Genomic DNA, 21,160 nt, shown 5'->3' with positions numbered 1-21,160 from the left:
CATTATTATGAATGTTATGCGGGGATGCCAGTAAAGTCCTGAGGCAGGAGCGCTTTTCTTCCTTCATCTTGTCTTAGCCATGAAGACAGACACACATATACATACATATATGCATAGACTGTCACGCCGGCCTGGCTGGGGAGTGGGCAAGGGAAGGTAGACCAAGGATTTCTCGCACATCCTGGAACAATCCTTCCACAGGGCCTCTGTCTTCTCAAATCTTCTCTTTCTTGCTGACAGGCCGTCCTCTTGCAGGAGGCACGAGTGTAGCTAAATCCTAAACTGGGGGGCTGCTCTCCTCTTTTTCCGGAGTTTTGCTTCTAATATTCCTCCTCCCCATTTATGTTTTTTGTTGAGATGTAGGATTTCTCTCTATGGAGATATTTCCTGCCACTTTTGTTTCTTGCAGGGAAAATAAAAAGTACGTAATAGTGATCCTAGCCCCTCACATTAGCACAGCGCTTCTCTGGACAACCGGCCTTTCTCTCCCTCCTCTGCTGTGTGTGTGTGTCTCTGTTCTGTGCCTCAGAGAGTTGATAATCCTCCCTTCAGGACTATTTGGTATGTCTATGTCCCTGTGGGGGGGGGGGGGGCGTCTAGTGTCCCCTGAAGGAAGGAGGCACACCCAAAGCCAATCATTGGGGGACCAGGCCATGCTAAGCTAGAAAATTCCATCTTAGAAGGGATGGCGAGAGACCTCCCAGTCTCTCCACTTTAGTCTCAGCCTTTGAGGAGACTTGACGTCTTTAGGGTGGTCCAGGCTTCAGGGGTTCAAGATGACCTCCTTGACGGGGGGGTGTGGTGGGAACTAGGAAGAGGCTGGAGTGCTGTGCAGTAAGTCGAGGGTGGGAAGCTCCTTCATCTTGCAAGTGAGTGTTTCTGGTTACTTCTTGCCTGCCCATTCCCTTCAGTTGACCTAAGGCCTTTAGAAAAGACTCCTTGGAACTGTGGAAGCTTGTCTCAAAAGTACTGCTGAATCCGGGGGAAAGACTCTTCCCTCGTCATTTCAGGGGAGCTGTAAAGAGACCGTAATGCCTCCCGAGATCACCTGGACCAGTAAGGAATTTCCTAGAGTTCGTGTTTTTAAAACATGACTGATATCTTAAAACAGTCACAATATGCCCATCATTATCTTCTGAATCTCGAAACATCTCTATGATATACTCTTGCTTCCATTTTACAGATGAGGAAACTGAACATTTGAGACTGTGTATTCCAACTACCCATCCTTGTTTGACATCCTCTATTTTTTGCTATCCTTGGAGGATCTATACTGCATCGTAAAAGGGGAAGTTGAACATTTTGTTACCTTTTTTTTTTTTTTTGCTGAGGAAGATTCACCCTGAGCTAACACTGTGCCAATCCTCCTTCACTTTACATGTGGCTTGTCACCACAGCACAGCTGGCGAGTGGTCTAGGTCCATGCCAGGGATCCAAACCTGCAAACCTGGGCTCCCGAAGTGGAGTATGCCAAACTTAACCACTATACCACGGAGCAGGCTCCCTTTTGTTATATTTTTACAAGGTGCAAATCACCTTCACATAATTGATCTAGCCAGATGGTTGAATTCTGTGCAGAAAGTAACACAGGGTTTCTTTCTTTCTTTCTCTCTCTCTTTCTTCATTTTTTTTTTTTTAATTTTAAGAAGAGGACACTGCTGTCTATGATGGTTACATGATTTGGAAACCACACACCAATAGGTGGAGGAGATGGGACTCAAAATTATTTCAAGTCCGGGGCTGATTCCTCTGCTGCTTGGTTTTGGTCTGATTCAGAAGACGGCCAGGTATGGAAATGCCAGGATTGGGCACATAGTCTAGCAGCACAGATTGGACTACAGAAGGACCCACAAGCCCCAATGGGTCACAGACCTGCTAAATCGGGGCTTTCTATGTCTTTGCCTGGCGTCTCTCCACCTTGTTCTGGAAGTGACCATGAGGACTCATATGAATGCGTCAAATATCTCAGCACGTCAGTTAATAAGCTCTGTCAACAAACCGACATCCTGTGGAGAATTGAAACAATTGTGGATACCTCGGTCTTACACCTGCTTTTGCCACTCATGGAAAACCAAGACAAGCATCTGGTATTTTTTTCTGCTTCCAGTATCCCAATGATTGTTCCTTCTCTGTTTCAACCACCACAGGCTTCTGGTGGACCATGATACTCTGACAACTGAACACCAGAGCAGAGAAGAAGTATTTAAATCTGAGCACCTTGACTCCTTTTGTGCGAAGGAATTACCTGCTAAGTATGGTCTCAGAAAGAAGTTGTCTCGTAGGTCATGTGAGGACAAGCTGAGGAAACGTAAGCCATAGCTCTTTGGAACTGTAACAATATTCCAAGACAAATGTTTCTGAGGGCTGGGACTTTATCCTGCATCTGTCACACACTCAGGGTGTGTCATGGGAGAATGTACTTCCCGTCCCTGAGCCACAGGTCCTCATGTATAAAGAGAGGAGTTTGGAATTCTAAGATCCCCAATATTATGCCTCGAATGGGGTCAGGGAATTCAGAAGCTCAGGCTTGTTGCTAAAGGATGCAGCTGGGATGGGCCAGGGTTTGGATTGGGTGATGAGAAAGGGGCATGGTGACCCGGACTTGAGCCAACCCGGAAAGAAAATCTAAAGAGTTCTGATCTGAGGACTGAAGAGGACAGCAGGCTTCTCCTAGGAGTGGCAGTCAAGCCAGGTCAGGCTCTGGGCAGGCTGCCTGGTTTGGGGAATGGCATCAATGTGAGGGGAGAGGCTCTTAAGGACGGACAGGTGTCAGGGCCCAAGCCAAGTGGACTGGAGGTCAGGACAGGGCATCAGTTCTAAAGAAGGTGCCCGAGGGCAAAGCAGGCCTAAGTCAAAACCCATGCAACTAGACAACACAGTGTGACTGGGTGGCCACAGACAGACCCACTCTGGGTGCAGGGGACCCGGAGTTTAAGGCAGCAACAGCAACTCTAGGCTTACCTGTCTTCTCAGAGCAAATATAGGGTCGTCTTGGCTAGAAGGTTGGAGAAGCTGGACAGACACGTTTAGAGCTGAAATATGGTATTTCCATTTGAATCTAAATAAAAATAATAACAGCTAACACGTATAGAGTGCTTTCTCTGTGCCACCCTATTTTAAATGCCTCCATGCATGAACCTATTGGCAAGCTAGTTTTAAAGCTTTTTCTTGTTAGTCACTATCGTAGTAGTCAAAAAAATCTTTCTTTTTTCGCCAAGATGAAAACATGACAATATCCATCCATTCAACTATGACCTGTGTCACTGTTGAAGAGTCCAGGCAAAAACATAGAGAGTGGAGAGGGGCAAATGGAAGCCTGTTCCAACTGAAGACTCCCAGGAAATAGGGGCCCTTTAAATGACCCCCCAATGTGGCTTTCATTGTCAGGCCCTCCTTCTCCAGCGGAGTCAAGGGATTAAACACACTTGCATGCTTTTCCAGTCATCTCTGCATCTTTCCAGCAAGGATTCCATGCCCCCAGGCTGGAGGTGACTCCAGGTACCATTCCTCAACCTCTCCTACAAATGTCTCTTAGGTTCCTCTAGGCTTTGACCTAGAGTGGCTGTGGAGAAACCAATAGCGGAAATTTAAAAAACTACAAGAAATCTTAAAAAAATGTTTTAACCTCATTTATCACGTCTGACAATGTAAAAGGGGCAAAGCACAATTTCTTATAATTTCCATCCTTTCTGATCGCACTTCTTGGGAATAAGATGTACCAGACACACTTTAGCTTTCTAACCCTAATGATGTTGACACCATAATCTCTCTGATATTGCTCTCCCTTTTCTCTAAATCCACTAAAAATGCCCTAATTCCGGCCGTCACTGTCTCTTCAACAGCCGCTTAACTTACCTCCTGGCCTCCCCAGCCTGCTTTCTTCAAACTACCCTTCACTTTATCAGCAGCAGCATCTTCCTGATCAAAGTCACCAAAGGGCTCCTGTTACCTACAGATTAAGATCCAGAATCCACATCACACATCCAAATCCCCTAAGATCCGCCCTCTAAGAACCTCTTCTGTCTTAGCTTTCACTCATGAGTTCCATAATCTCCGAGCCCAACAGGCCTGATCGTGTTCTCAACTTCCCCAACTTAGTCTCTTCCGTCCGGCAAAAATATCCTTTCCCATCTCCGTCTGTGATAAATTCATATTGGAAAGTCCATCTCCCTTTTCAGTGTCCAAAGCAAAGGTCACGTCCTCCAAGAAGCTTTCTTATGCTTCTAACTTCAACCTCATGCATCCTCATACCTTTCTTATGTCTATGTTAGCTCCTCTCAGAATGACCTGGGTTTATGTCCACATGAACCTCTGGCTGGGATCACCAGGAATGAATCACCGTACTCTCCAAATCAAAGCTGTCCTGGCACGCAGTAAGCTCATGGTAGTATGGTGGATTGCCACAATGGCTCCAATCCTTCACCTCTATCTATACCCTTTGTCTTATGATTTTGAAGTACTCACTCATCTACCCACTCTGAGTTCGGCCATGACATTTACTTTGGCCAATAGAATGAGGTGGAATGATGGTGTGCCAGTTCTAAGTTCAGGCCCAAGAGGCATCTTCTATTTTCAGCTGCTTTCTTGCCACTCTGTCATAGTCATAAGAACACATCTGGGCTAGCCTGCTGGAGGGTACAAGACACATGGTACAAGACATATGGACTTGCTAGAGTTGACACCAGCATAGATGTGCCAGTTAACCCTCAGATATGTGAGCATGACCAGCCAAAGATGAGTAGATTCTCTAGATAACCTCCCAACTTACCCATAAGCATTAAGCAAAAACTTCTTATATAGGATACCACTAAGGTGTTGCGGGTGTTGGTAACATGGCATTATTTTAGCCAGTGATGACTGATACAGGTAGTAACTTGAGTTAAAGTGCAGCCAGCCATCCATAGGTGTCACTAGGTAGATCAGCAGTAACTCTCTTCTCTAAAAATCTTAGATACAATGTGAACGTACACATACACACACACACACTATAATTTGTACCAAATTATAAATGTAGTTAAGTTCAAATAGTGTATATTTGTATACAGACATTATATATATGAATACACATCTGTATGATGCTTCTGTACATATCTGACATCTGTGTATTTGTACAGATTTGTCTCTGAAAGCACACATAAAAAGCTTTGATAAACCCCTGGAGAACGGAATAGGGTCACAGAGTAAAGGAGAGCATTTAGAGTTTGTTTCATATTCCTTTACTTATTTCTTGAATCTTATAATGAATATATCATAATTTAATAACTTATAATCTAATTAAATAACCCATGCTAATTATAAAACATTTCAACCTGTAAGAAAGACTGAAGCAAATGCTTTTAATACCTCTCAAACATTTTCTTTATGGATTCTCTCTTTGCTTTTAATGTTAGGGCATCTCTACCTAGAGATGAAACAAATATACTATGTCTCTGCCAATACTTTTAACACTTCATCTTCGCTATTTGAACTTTTATTCAACTTAAGTCAAATTAGGTCAATTATATGAAGCAAGGAGGGGATATTTGTCTTACTATAACCCCAAAATATTTAACCAATCATCCACGCCGTGTTTATTTAATAATCCTACCCCACACTTTGAATTATTTATTACTCTTATTTGTATTCTGCATTTGAATTACTGTAGCTTTATAGTATGTTTTTACATCTGGAAGGCAGATTTCATCATTCTTATTTTATTTTATTTTTTTACATTTTTGAGCCATTCTCATGCATTTATTTTGTCTAGCTGAATCAGAAACAGGCTGTCAAGTTTTCAACAAAGATCCAGATGGAATTCTGAAACTTTTGTCTCCGACTGGAATTTGGGTTTCCTTCCTTCTCCCCTCTGCCTCTTCCTCCGAGTGCTGCTTCTCCTGCTCCTTCTTCATGCTTTTCCTCTTCTTTGTCTCCACTTCTGCCTCCTCCCCTTCCTTTCCTTCTTCTCATCCTCCTGCATCTTCCTCATTTCTTCATCTTCATCTTCTTTTCATTGCTTACCATTTAAATGATAAATATTCAAACATACATAAAATAAAAAGTAAATATACTAATCGAGTCTTGACAGGTTGCATTTTGTGTATGTTTAAGATAGTTTAAGATGGAGATCTAAAATGTTACAGAAACAGGCATGTTCCTCCACCCAGTGCTCCCTTCACAGGCAACAGTAACTACGATGATGAAATTGATGGACTTTTTGCACACTTTTTAAACTTCACTTTTATAACACCCATTTATCCATAATATATAGTATTGTTTTGTATATTTAAACCCTCATAAAAGTGTGTCATGCTGAATGTGTCCTTTTGCAACTTGATTTTATTTTGTCAACAATACGTAACTTTTCCTCATGAAAGGTTCTACATGTTCCTTATTTAGTTTATTCTTGGTTATTTAGAATGCTTTCCTTCTTTTAGTGCTTAATTCACGTGACTCACATTTTGTTGGCAGCTAGTGCAACCAAAATCCTAGATGAGGTCAGTCGTCTGCGGTCGTTCTTTTGTGCTCCCTAGGTTAGTCTGATGTGCACTCCTGCTTGAGAAATGCTAGTTCAGAAGAGGGAGAGCCTAATATCCCCTCCATGTGGACATCAGAAGAATTCTGATTTCATATCAACCTAGTATCCAGACTATGAGGGAGCTCCTTCTGTCTGAGAAGGCTCCTGCTCAGGGCTTCTCCTTTCCCATTAGGGAACTCCTGCAGAGGAGTCCTGCCTATGGTCCTCATCTAGAAGACTAGAACCTGATCACTGATTGGCTGTCATCAATCCCCTGTCCCATGAGCCTACGACTATGCTTGTTTGAGCAGAATTCTGGTCACAATCTTACCCTGAATTTGGTACCAGTATAGTACAACCCTTAAGCCTCTAAACTATGTCTCAGCTAGATGCTCTCAGATTGTGTCTCCATAGATATCCCCAATCTCATTTTAAACCTAAATGAAACCTGTCATTTTCCAGACTAGCTGTTGTCTCACCAGGTATTTTGAGAGTGTGGTGATTTACTTGGTTTCCATGTATTCCCTGGGGTTCTTGCTCCATCTTGCATCTAGTTTCAGTTTTTAGATGCTTCTAACATCTTGGTCCAGCCAGGCACATAATCAAGCTATACTAGGGATGGCAAAAGCGTTTTTTCGCATGTGCTAACCAAGAATCATTGGTGGTGATTTAATGGAAAACTATTTTAAGAATAATTTTGAGTGGCATTTAGAATAATGTCTGAATTCAGTTGGAAAGAGCTAGCTGGCTCTGGCAAGTGAAGTGAAAGTGACAGCACCTGTGTATGTTCTTGCTATCACTTATTTTAAGCCATCCATGAGGAGAATTGATGACTATAAAACCTTTGATGATGAACAAGTATACATCAAACAAAGGTAGTTAGCAAACAACAAAGTACAAAAAGAAAATAAAAACTTTTGTAATCAAAATCTAGGTGGAGCATTATTTTACTTTTTCTGTATTCTCACATATCCATAATGGTGTATAGTATTATTTTTTATGTCTAAATTCACAGAGTAGGGCCAGCCCCATTGGCCTAGTGGTTAAGTTCAGTAAGCTCTGCTTTGGTGGCCCAGGGTTTGTTCCCAGGAGAAGATCTACATCGCTTGTCTCTTAGTGGCCATGCCGTGGTGGCGACCTGCATACAAAAATAGGAAGATTGGCAGCACACGTTAGCTCTGGGAAACTCTTCTTCAACAACAACAACAACAACAACAACAACAACAAAAAGAATGGTGCCTGGTACATCATAAAAACTCAATAAGTAGCACCTGCTGAAAGAAAAAAAAAAAATCACGCAATATTAGGGATAGAGGGGTGGAAAGGTGAAGGACCATCCCAAGAATTATTTAATGTGGCATATTGTGTCTTCCAAACATGGTTGCAATTATATCTCCCTATTGAAGGCTCTTCTGAAACATCAAAATTCTGCCCGCATCAAGAGGTGGTGTCTGTGTCTGCTCCCTTTGAATCTGGGTGGGTCTCTGTGACTGCTTCAAGCAATGGAGTACAATAGAAGTGATACTATGTGAGGCTAGATCATAGGAATGCCATGCATTTCCACTTTGCCCTTTGAGGGATCTGGTGTTCAGAACGGAGCCACCATACTGGTAGGAAGCCAAAGCACCTGTGGAGAGGTCCACAGGGAGAGGAGCCAATGCCCACTGACCCAGAGCCCTAGCTGAGTTCCCAGCCAATGCCATCAACTTGCCAGCCACATGAGTGACCCATCTTGAGAGCAGCTCTATCATCATCAAGTCAAGCAGCTTCATCAGATTACCAAAGACCTCCTCTTTCCTATCATTTTCCTTCTGAGACTGGCTTAGAGCTAGCTTGGAAGCTGTGTTTTGCTGGTCCTGAAGATTCGATACAAGAAAGTATTGTTCAAGGTCTGGATGATGCAGCTGCTGAAGTAATCTCCTGTTGTGCTTTTCCCTCCATGAATTCTTGTCTATTAACTCAGGTACCTCATGAGCCTTCTTATCTCAGCATCCTGAGAATACTTACTATGAGGTTGTTTATTCTCCTTTAGCCACCTCAGAGCTTTGACTCTTCCTTTCAAGTAATGTTTTTATGTTTTCCTGTTGAAGTTTCTCCAAAGGTACAGGTTGCATATCATCAAGTGTTCAATAAAACAATCAGATATCATTAAGACATGTAATAGAATTCACATTTAAAACAAGATCTTTTCAGTCAAGAAAAATTGCTGAAAATAATAAACACCTTGAAAGTTCATGAGTAGAAATATAAATTCCTGCATTTATGCTAATATGGTCTATTTTACGTACCTTGGTGCAGGCGACATCTAATTCCACACATGGTGACTTGGCTATTTAAACTGCTCACAAAATCCAGGCAAAATCAACTATAAATAATATCAAGACCGAGGAAAGTGAGAGTCCTTGTGTTTGGCTTAGAATCGACCAAAGTTTGATTTATGGGTTCATTTTCCAACATCACAAGCTTTGGGGGAAATTATAAGAAAACATGCTGAGAATGGAATGGGTTCCCATTCAAAGCAGTGAGTTCCTGTCTATTTTACTAGAAACTGAAATGTTCTCTGCTGGAAACTTTGTATAGTTCAGAGGCACAGATGATCTTTTAAGTCCTTTTCAAACACTGTGATTCTATACTAGAATTTAATCCTGGCCACAAGCTCCAATTCCATAGCCACATGTGTAATCTTCATGGGGACCACGTCTTCCAAGAACATGATCTTCGTGCCTCAAGTGTGGGGCATAGATATCTTTCTAGTTAACAAAGGATGAGATATGAATTTTCATAGGCAAAATACTCAGGGGTGCAAAAATGTAGCTCTATTAATTTCTTTATACTGAAATTAACTTAGGTCTTTAGCCCCATTTCCATGTGGCAGGAAACATAATCTTGCTAACCAAAAGTAACTCACCTCTTCTGTTTTAAAGTTTAGTTATTTTAGGTAAATATTTAAGTTAATAATGTTATTCCTGACCTTTCTTTTCTTCACACAGTGGTTATTCTAACTTCTCATGAGCTTTTCTTAAATTGTTGTAGCTTTGTAAAGAATCAAAATTACTTGGTTGGTGTTTAATTATGGGTGGATAACTTTCCAAAAATAAAATTCACCCATTTTTAGTGTATAATTGTCAATTTCTACATAAATAGTCTGCTGGGGTTTTGATTGAGGTGGTGTTGAATCTATAGATCAATTTTGGGAGAAAATTGTTGTGACAATATTGACTATTCCAATCCACGAACATGGTATATCTCTCATTTTATTTAGTGCAAAGTGTTTCTGGACCCAACTCCGACATGTGTGTATGTAGGCTTCCCCACATCAGCAAACAGTTCTTGGACGCCAGCGAGTTGTCTGAGAATTCAACTCAATTCTGACTCTATCTACCGGGAGATAGCATCAGATCTCACAGGTAAAGGGCTCAGTCCCACAAGACCACCCTCCACTTCAGACACCAGTCACAAGCCCAGGTTGTTACCTGTGCTTCTGATCAACTGGCTATAAACTGGAGGTTCCTACGATGACTCCAACTCAGGATACCATTTGCAAGTGTCCAGGTTGTTACTTGAACTTCTGACCAACTGGCTATAAACCATAGGTTTCCATGACTCCCTCCTTGGGTTCCATTAATTTACTAGAATGGCTCACAGAACTCATGAAAACCCATTTACTGGCTAGGTTACCAATTTATTACAAAGAGTATTAAAGGATGCGAATCAATAGCCAGGTGAAGAGAGACATAGGGTGAGGTCCCAAACAAAGGAGCTTGTGTCCTCATGGAGCTTGGGCCCAGCAGGGTAGCATATGGAGACATTCTGGTTTCCCAATGTGGAAGCTCTCCAAAAAAGGGTGATTAACCTATTTTGGGGGGGGTTTATGGAGACTTCATTATGTAGTCATGATTGACTAAGTCATTGGCCATTGGCAACTGATTCAACCTCAAGCTCCCTTGCCCTCCCTGGAAATCAAGGGGGTAGGACTGAAAGTTCTAATCCTCTGATCACTTTGCTGGTTCTCCTGGCAAAGAGCCCCCACCTTCATTAACATAAACAAGACACCCATTTCACCCATATGGCTGTGAAGCCTTTTCAGGAACTCAGGACAAGAGACCAAATAATATGATAAAAGATGCTCCCGTTGCTCTTATTGCTCAGGAAATTCCAAGAGTTTTGGGAGCTGTGAATCAGGAAATGTGGATGAAGCCCAAATATATCTTGAGAAATATATTTCTGTCATCTGAATGACCAAATATATACATTTCTTATAAATCACAATATTGCATTAGATCTTCTTTAATTTCTTTGAGCGTTGTATTATGGTTTTAGGTTTAGAAGTCTTGCACATATTTTCTTAAACTTTCTCTAAGGATTTCATGTTTCAAGATGCTATTGTAAATGGTATTGTATTTTTAATTTTATTTTAAAATTGTTTCTTTCAGATATATAGATGTAAAATTGATTTTTGAATGTTGACCTTGTATCTTGTGATGTTGTTAAATTCACTTGTTGGTTCTAATAGCAATTTTATAGATTCCTTAGGATGTTCTATGTACATGATCTTGTTGTATACAAATGAAAGATGGTTTTAATTCTTTGTGATCTATATGCCTTTTATTTAACTTCCAGAGCAATATTTAATAGAAGTGGTAAGAACTGACATTCCTGCTTTGTTACAGAACCTAAGGGTTAAGAACTCAGTCTTTCATCCATGAGTGTGATATTAGCTATAGATTTTTCATGGATAATCTTTAGACTATTGAGGCAATTTTCTTCTATTCCTAGTTTTCTGAGAGTTTTTATCATAAAAAGGTGTTGAATTTTGTCATATATATGAACATATATGTATACTCAAGCATGATTATGTGTTTTTACTTTTTATTCTGGTTATATATTGAAGTACAGTGAATAATTTGTAAATGACAAACCAGCCATTAACGCCTGGACAAACTCCACTTTGTCATGGTATATTACGTTTTTATATATAGATGCATTAGAATTTCCTAAGATTAAGGATTTTTGTGCTTTTGCTCATAAGTGATCTTGGTTTGAAGATTGCCTTTTTTATAATGTCTTTGTCTGGTTTGAGGATGAGGGTAAAACTGACCTCATAAAATGATGTGGGAAATCTTCCTCCATTCTCTCTGTTATTATTATTTATTTCATAAATGTTTGATCGAATTCACCAATGAAGGCTTCTTGGTTTGGAGTTTTCTTTGTGGAGATTTTTAAAAAATTATTTTATTGAGGTCACATTGGTTTATAACATTGCATACATTTCAGGTGCTACAGCATTATATTTCAGCTTCTGTGTAGACTGCATCATGTTCACCACCAGAAGTCTAGTTTCTATCCATCACCATACGTATGTGTCCTTTGACCCCTTTCATACTCCCCCTTCCCCTCTTGTAACCCCAATCTGTTCTCCTTATCTGTGTTAGTTTGTTTATCTTCTACATATGAGTGAAATCCTATGATATTTCTCTTTCTCTGTATGACTTATTTCACTTAGCATAATACCCTCAAGCTCCATCCATGTTGCTGCAAATGGCACGATTTAATCTTTTTTACCACTAGGTAATATTCCATTGTATATGTATATACCACATCTTCTTTATCCATTCATCCATTGGTGGGCACTTGGGTTGCTTCCAAGTCTTGGCTATTATGAATAATGCTACTATCAATAAAATGAAAAGACAACTCACCAACTGAGAGAAAATATTTGTAAATCATATATCTGATAGAGGTTAATTTCCTAAATATATAAAAACTTATATAACTCAATAACGAAAAAACAACCTGATCAAAAAATGGGCAGAGGATATGAACAGACATTTTTCCAAAGAAGATATATAGATGGACAAGAGTCACATGAAAAGATGTTCAACATCACTAATTATTGGGGAAATGCAAATCAAAACTAGAATGATATATCATCTCACACCTGTCAGAATGGCTATTATTAAAAAAGACAAGAAATAACAAATGTTGGAGAGGGTGTGAAGAAAAGGGAACCCTCATGCACCGCTGGTGGGAATGCAAACTGGTGCAGCTACTATAGGATATTTTCAATTAAGAATTTGTTTTCAAATTTGATATAGGTCTATTCAAGCTTTCTCATTTTTCTTGAGTCAGTTTTGATAATTTGTGTCTTTCAAAGATTTTATTCATTTTACTTAAGTTGTCAGATTTATTGGGATAAATGTGTTTATTATATTTCCTTATTATTTTTAAACATCTGTAGGATCTGTAGTGATATTCCCTTTTATATTTCAATTATTGAAAAATCCATATTCTTCTTTTTCTTTTTGCTTTGATTAGTCCACCTAAGAGTTTATCAATTTTATTGATATTTTTAAAGAAACAGCTTTGGTTTCATTGATTTTTGCCTATGGTTTGTTTTCTATTTTATTGACATCCTCTCATTTTTATCACTTATTTCTACTTTGGGTTTAGAGAGCTCTTCATTTTTAGATTCTTAAGTAGGAAGCTCAGATCTTTTATTTTCTACCATTTTTGCTTTCTAATACAAGCATTTAACAATATGTGCATTTGCCACTAATCCCTGCTTTAGCTGCTTTGCACTAATATTGATATTTTTTGATGTCATTATCATTCAGTTCAAAATATCATCTCACTTTTCTTGTGCTTTATTCTTCCTCATGGGTTAGATACATAAGTGTTGGTCAATTTCCAAATTTTGGAGATTTCTCATATATATTTCTGTTTTCAGTTTGTAACAATTTTATTTTGTTAAAGGATATACTCTAAATGATTTTAGATGTTTTGAATTTGTTGAAACTTGTTTTATGGTCCATCATATAATCTAAGTAACCATATAATCTTCCATGTTCACCTGAAAAGAATGTGTATTCTCCTCTTCTTGGGTGGAACAATCTACAGATGTCCCTTAGGTCAAGTTGGCTCATAATGTAATTCAAGTCTTGTACCTTTACGGCTTGCTCTAATAATTACTTGCCTACTTATTCTAATAATTACTGAATGAGTAGTGTTGAAATCTCTGGCTATAATTATGGATTTGTTTCATTCTCCTTTTACTTCCATCAATTTTTGCTTCATGTATTGTTGAAACTCTGTTGTTAGTTGCCTATACTTTTAGGAGATGTTATGTTTTCTGGATGTAACTGCCAGTTTTTCATTATGTATTTCATTCGCCACTTTACCCCTGATAATATTGTTTATCCTGAAATATATATTATATAATATTAATATAGACATTCCAGCCTATTGTCTAGTGTTTGCATGATATATAATTTTCCATTTCCTTACCTGTTTGTGACTTTATATTTAAAGTGGGCTTTGTATAGTTATCATATATTTGGGTATTGCTTTTTTATATGTTCTCATGGTCTGTCTTCTAATTGGAGTGTCAAGATGAGTAAAATTTAATGTAATTATTGATATGATAGATTTAAACCTACAATCTTCCACTTTATTTTCTATCTGTTTCATATGTTCTTTATTTTTTCTGTTTTCCTGCCTCCTTTCGGATAATTATTATTTTAGTGTCCCATTATTTCCACTATTGGCTTACTAGTTATTCTTCACTTTTATTTTTAGTAATTGCTCTAGAAAATACAATATGCACCTTTAAATTACCTCAACCTTCTTTTAAATAATACCATATCACCTCATGAATAATGTAAGAATCTTACAGCCATCCACTTCCATTTATCTTCTCTCATCTTTTGTTTTCATTCAATTTTTTAATTTATGCACATGCTATAAATAGTATTATTTTCACTTAAACATATACCTTTTAAATAAGTTAAAAGTGAGAGGAAAGTGTGTATTTTACTCATATGTATACTATCTCTATTTCTATTGTGTAGATCCAAGTGTTCCTCTGGTCTCATTTTCCTTCTACCTGAAGAACTTCCTTTAATATTCCTTGCACTGCAGGTCTGCTGATGTTAAATTATTTCAGCATTTATTTGAAACATTATTTCATCTTTACATTTGAAATATAATTTTACTGGTATGGAATTCTAGGTCGGCAGGTTTGTTTTGTACTTTTCCCCATGGAAGGGAAGTTGAAGGGTTTAATCAGGGGAGTCTATAAGTGCCATGATTGTGCTTGTGCCTCAGGAATATCTTGTGGACAGTATTATGAAGAACTGTTTGGCTTGGGGAAAGTCTAAGAGCAACAAGAACAGTTAGGAGGCTGTTAATCCGTGGATGATATGATGGGATCTCCGATGAGTCAAAGGAGGTGGGGATGGTGATCAGATGACAAGACTGGAAGATATAGTGTGTCGTCAGTACTTGGGGATCAAATACAAAAGGTGGTGGAGAAGATGAATCCTTGCACCTTGGTTATGGCGTGTGAGAGTGAGAAGAGGTGCCATTTATTGAGATGGAAATTTATAAGAGGAAGCACAGGTTTGTGAGGGCAGTGCTGCCCATTTCCGTAGTGGCTTATGTCCTAGATCTGGGTGGTGGCCTCAGATGCCATGCCTGACATTCAGGTTTTCCACTGGGATGAACCTCTCATCTACCTGAGGACCAGATAAGGTTCCAGCTCTTGCCACACTGCTTTGCCTGTGAGATAGACCCTTCTTTTTCTCTAAGTTACTGAGCTACTCTCAATTTGGACTCTGTATACATGATATCGAGAGTCTCCCACTTATAGGACTCTGGCTATGATTCTCTGGTTTCTCTAACCTGCACTGGTCAGTTACTTAGTCCTTAGGCTAAACTAAGTTCAGGTCAGCACCTCTGTGCATGGGACTTGGACTGTGGGCACCAGTCAAAGGCATCTCTAATCATGGCAGCCTCACCAGGCTCTTGTTCTGTCTGCTTCCACTATCCCACGGTTCCAGGATGTTGTACAGCTGAGTTCACCGAAGTTATGACATTATTTAGACTTTTCCTTTCAACTTAGAATATGAAACAAGGATAAATCATTCAACCTCCGTCACCCGTTTAACCCCTGTGTAAACTGTCTGAGGGATAGAATAGTAATTACCTTTTTCAGGGATGGAGTTGTGGGGGAGAGTCAATTAAGTCTTGCTCTGTGCTTTGAGATCTTTCAATGAAAGGCTCGGGGTTATTACTGTTAACAAGATACCAAAGGGATATTTGCCAGCAAGGACTCCCTTCGAGCCAGAATGTCTGTCATTAGTAATTTGGGGGCTTGGCACACAGTCATGGGAATGTTTTAATGGCTTCTGTTCAACCCCAGAAATAGATCTTGAAGTTGCAAAAAGAAATGCTTGTTTTCTCTGTTCTCCTCCAGTTCTGTACATGTGGTGACCCCCAAGGGAGATCTCAGGTTCTCTGGCAAGGACCAAAAAGGTGGGCCACAGAGTCTTATGCTGCCCCAATAAACTGACAGCTGATGGTGTGGGGGCCTGTTGCAGAGACCAATTTGGAGATGGCAGATGCCACCAGATAGTAACTGTGGCCTGAGCTGAATTTCTGGTGCCACCTGGAGACCTTGCTAGTTCAGTGAGGTTTGGGAATAATAGACAGGGGACTCTTTCTCTAAGAAACATTGGAACAATGTTTGCTAATTTGAACAAGTTGTTTTAGTCTTAAGCCAACTCCCAAATGCTTTTTCAGAGCTGTCTTTATGAGTCAAGAAAAAAATGTTTTCTGTCTGGGAGGCCTGGACTCGTTTCTAGAGATGTGGGCAAAGACTATGTGTGTCCCACCAGGCTTGTGTTTGTCCCCACATTGGGAAGGCCCTCTGCAGCTTCATTTTCAATTACTTAATAAACTGTTCTTTTAAAGAATCCTTCTGCCTCAGTTTTCCCCTTCATTTTTGTTCCATTCTTTGCTTTATGTTTAATCAATTCTTTTCTCTGCTCATTCAGGTAGGATATACTGAAAAAAACAGTAGCTATGTTGAGATGAGAAAGCTTTGACCCTAATTAATGGTGATCTTGGGCAAGTCACTTAAGCTCTATGAGTTTCTTTTCACTCTATGGAAGATAGGGTGATAACACAGGAGCCCAGCAGGATGTTTGGGATGATTGAGCCAATGGGGTAGAGTTATTTCAGGTGTTGCAGACACAAAGGGTCACATGAGCCTGTGAAACTACTGAATAGAAGCAATAGGGAATGGTGGGGACTGTGGCAAACTGAACCTGCATGCCCAATCCGCAGAGAGCAGCCATTATTCTGCTATAGCAGATGTTTGCCAGACTTTCTTTCTATTTTTAAATAAGAGGAGACAAAAGTAAGAAATTTGTATAGTCTCCTGATTTTTAAGTGTTGGAACTAATTCATTTTCTTTTGAAAAACAATGTGGAACAAGAGAAAATGGTTGTGGGCTGGGTTTGGCTAACAAACTGCCAGTTTAACATTTATAGTTTATTTGATTCCTCGTTTATCAATTTCTGCCTTCCTCCTCTTCCTCATCCTTTTCTAATACTTGCTTTTTCTATCCATTTTCCCCTTGACATCAAAATGTTTTCTTTGCATTCTAAAGTAACACCAGACCCTTTGCTTGGGACATATTCACACAAACCACAATTTCCTCCTTCTTCCCTCAGACCCCCTCAGATTCCCATCTCTTTTCTCATAGCCAATGACACAAGACACCACCAAGCCCATCGAGTTTTGAAGCAGTTGCATCTACTCTTCCATTCCCAAGAGGAAAGTGAACAAAAAACCTATCTACATTTACTTGAAAAAAAAATCTTGGCTGTTGATATGATCCCAGGGACGCTAACTCATCAGCCACTTGGGGCCATAACTGTGGCTGAATTTGCCAATCCTTGGCCACATAAACGGTGCCAATCCTGAGCCTGGTAATGAGTTGGCCTGAAGGAGTCCTGACAGTGTGGGTCCATTGCCTTTCCAGAAAAATATGCTAAAGATTCCCCAACCACTGATTGTTTAATAATAAACTGTACCATAAAAGGTATGTTTTTCACCCAAAATGAGTGTGGTTCTTCCAAGTTGCAACATCTTACCTTCTTTTGACTCTGTTCTTAGATGAAATGTGACTATTCCATTCAGGTCAAGAAGACCCCTCTTTGGAAATGGCGTAATCATACTTCGCATGAATGTCACAATTCTCTATTCCCTCACCAGTGGCAGACACCAGTAATTGTTAACGGCACTCTTTCCATTGAGTCTAGATGTGGTTGCAAGTTTCTTAATATACATGGCAGCTGTTACCAGTCATTTGGGGTTGGGATGTGTGTTAAAATACAAGAGACCAAAAAATGAAAACAACCCAAATATTCATTAACTGGTGAATGGATAATAAAATGTGGTAATCCATATAATGGAATACTATTTGCCAATAAAAAGGAATGGAGTGTGAATACATGCAACAACAGGGATGAATGTCAAAACATCATGCTGAGTGAAAGAAACCAGACACATAAAAACACAGATTGTGTGAGTCCACATACATGAAATGTCCAGAAAAGGCAAATCTATAGACAGAAAGTAGATTAGTAGTCGTCTGGGGCTGGAGTAGGAATGAGGAGTGACTGCAAATGGGCTCAAAGTTTCTATTTTAAGTTAATGGGAATGTTCTAAAGTTGGATGGTGACGATAATTGTACAACTTCGTGAACTTACAAAAAGTCATGGAACTGTACACTTAAAACCAGCGAATGCAATGTTCTGTAAATTATATCTCAATAAAGCTGTTAAAAACACACACATCATAGGCTTGCCTCTTTGTCGAGACATTCACTATTTGAAGACAGGGAGCCAGGGAGGACAAGTTGCTCCAGAATCTTCCACTGATTTGCTGTGTGCAGTTTCTTCATCTGTAATTAGAGGTGTTTGTGCTGATGCTCTCTCAGGAGCTTTGAAGCTTTGGCAGTACCAAAGAAGAAGCAAAAGCGAGAATAGTCACCACTGGTATTTTACCAGGCTGTCAACTTTTGAGGAGGAGCAGAGATTAGGGACTCGCTCCTCTGTCAATGCCTGGCTTAATGCCCTACATGGAGTGGTGAACAGCGCCTGACTGTTCGTATAAAAAGATTAGGCATATGAGCATGTAAGGGCCTCCGAAGACAATATCAAAGCTATTTTCTAAGAATTTCATCTGCAGTGTGATGTATGACAGTGTGGCATTCCTTCCCTGACAATTGAGATTTTTATTCTTCTCAAAGGGTATAAAGCACTGGCAGCAAAACGTCACCCAGTATAACCTGATCTGGTTGGGTAAGTAGTTACAGCGAGGAGTAGAGGGGTATGTGTGTGTGTCTGTGTGTGTGTGTATGTGGGTGCATCCTTGTGTTGGGTGTGTTGTGTTGGGGGAGGATGGGCTTTGGAGAAAGACAAATCTAAATTTCCCTCCCTAGTCTTGCCATTAAATCCTGTGGGAACTTCACTTACCCTTTCTGAGTCATCTGTAAAAGGGGGGTAATTTAACCTACCGCTCAAGATATTTTGAAGTTTAAAAAGATCTTGTATGTTAAATATCCAGAGTAGTTCCAGAAACAAATTGGGTGCTTCTTAGATGTTTGTTGCTCACCTTCCTTTTCCTTATGTTCCCCTTTACCAAGTTCAGGGGCGGCTTGGAGACGGCTAGGCCTAGAAAGCAGAGACTTAGCGCATTGTACAATTGTCTAGTCAATTCCACACACGAATGCTGTGAACTGCGGACATGTTAGCTGTAAGGCAATTTGGCTCTTCTAAGTGACCAGTAACTCAGCCCTCTGGGCTGTGGTTCTGGAAATGACTTCTCTGCATAGCCACTTTACCCTTCTTTACTTCTCTCTTTGATCTTAAGCTTCGCAAATTGGAGTTTTAACTTTTTGGTAAGACTTTTTGGAATAATGAATATTCCTTTGCACCAAGGCCACACCAGAACCTCAGATGAGAATTATTTCTAAGGCAAATGCCCCAGGAGCCCACCCAAACCTTTTACTTCACATTTGGCCAAAGCAGCCAAGTTTCTGTTTCTGCTTTGGGACAAACCAGTGGCTGTGCTTTCAGCCCATGTGTCCTTTTAAGACAAAGCCAGAAAACTCTGGAAGGCTGGGTGCTGTCAGATTTTGCGGGGCCACACACACGGAGGGGTGAAACTGACTTTATTAGGGTTTTGCATGTCTTTGCATGTCTCATTCCGGTCACCGAGATGCAGAGATGTGATAAATACCATTTAGGGACAAGGGAGGGAAGGGGATGAACATTTATGGGGCCTACTTTATGCTTGGCACTTGAGATGTTTATTTATTCTTCTATTCACTTATTTAAGATATAAGGCTAATTTTGATTGCGTTTTTATATAACAAAAGTGTCTCAGACTCTTTGTCAAAACAAATTAGGCAATCCAAAAATGTACAAGGTAAAAAGTGAAAATCTCCCTACACCAGCAGCCAAGTCTCCTTCTCTCCTAAACCTCCCTGGTTGACATTTTAATCTCCAGTGGAAGTAACTACTCTTAGTAGACTAGTATGGATTCTTCTCTTGACCTTTTTTCAAGCATGTTACTATAAATACAAATTGTTCTGCAGTCCCCGGCCCCCTAGTTTATATACCCTGCTTATCATTCTACGTGATTACCTACAGAGTTGCCTCCGTCTTTTTAAGAACCTTTTTCACAATCTATTCCATGCAAGTACTCACATTCGTTTAGCCATGCCCCATCCATGGTCATGTGCATGTTTTCTGTTGGTTGTATACATAACCCTCTACATATATTTGTGTACACTTGCAAATAACTTTATAAAATTGATTCTTCAACAGAAATTTATTGAGTGAAGTATATATCAGGCAGAGGACTAGGTGCGATAAATATAGCAGGGATAAGACATAATTGCTTCCTGCCTTCACAGAGTTTGCAATCTAGCCCACTATGCATTTCAGATGTATATTCTACCTTGCCCCCACCCCTACCCTGTTCACGAATGTAATAATGATTACCTTTGGTTTATAGATAGGAAGCCTATGGCTCAAAGAAGTGTATGAACATTACCAAGGCCACCCAGACCATTTGTTGCATGGCTGGGAAAAATTCCCATATCGGACTCCAAAACTCCCATGCTTCCCATTACCCTGTCAATGACTGGGGTTTTGTCAGTTCCAAGCACCTGATGAAGATGTGCCAAATTTACATGTCTGGCATTGGATCTAAAGCCTTAGAGATCCAGGTGAAGGCAACAGAAGCAAAGAGGTTAGTTCCTGTTGTTTGTAGAACCATGACCCTACAGCCCACAAGGAGGAGCAGGGAGACCCCTGGCTCCCATTGTTCCTTTGAGGGTCTGTCCTGGAGATAGGCATATAAGGTTTGATTGAGGTCTGCCATATTGCATCTGAATAGCCTTGGGCAAGTCGCTTCTCCATCAGACTCAGGCTCCCTCATCTGTAAAGCGGAAACCATCAAGATCAACCTTCTGGAGTGGTTGTGAGGTTTCAATGAGCTCACACGTGTAAAAATGTTTAGCATAGTTCCTAAGACAGAAGGAGAGCTTCAGAAAAGTCAGCTATTGTTATTGCTTTTATTTTAATTCTTTTTCTTGCGCTAAATCTGATTGCCCTCTGGAGTCCCCTGGCTTGTTCTGCTCCTTTTAAGCCAAGAACTTGCTTTCTTAGGTAAAGCAGAAGCCCTTTGCTGTCCTCAGGAGCCCTTGGGCAATTCCTGACGTGGCCTTAGCTTCCATCTTAGGAGAATGTGAACATGGTCTGTCCCCAATATAGTCTAGGGGTGCAAGGAGGCTGCTAATTAAAAATGGAA

The 21,160-nt window shown here is 40.0% G+C and overlaps 1 long non-coding RNA gene across 1 annotated transcript in view; it reads left to right on the top strand.

The window, feature by feature from the left end:
• Positions 1–5,615, top strand: part of LOC139040325 (uncharacterized) — a 52,114-nt gene extending 46,499 nt beyond the window's left edge. The window contains exon 3 of the long non-coding RNA XR_011494640.1: positions 1,647–5,615. This is a non-coding gene — a long non-coding RNA (uncharacterized lncRNA). The remainder of the gene's footprint in view (positions 1–1,646) is intronic.
• Positions 5,616–21,160: the final 15,545 nt, after the last annotated feature.

Source organism: Equus asinus, chromosome 15 (assembly GCF_041296235.1).
Source record: "Equus asinus isolate D_3611 breed Donkey chromosome 15, EquAss-T2T_v2, whole genome shotgun sequence".
In the NCBI taxonomy this organism is placed as follows: domain Eukaryota; kingdom Metazoa; phylum Chordata; class Mammalia; order Perissodactyla; family Equidae; genus Equus; species Equus asinus.
Note: the sequence above shows the minus strand (reverse complement) of the source record. Positions and strands in the feature narration are given on the sequence as shown.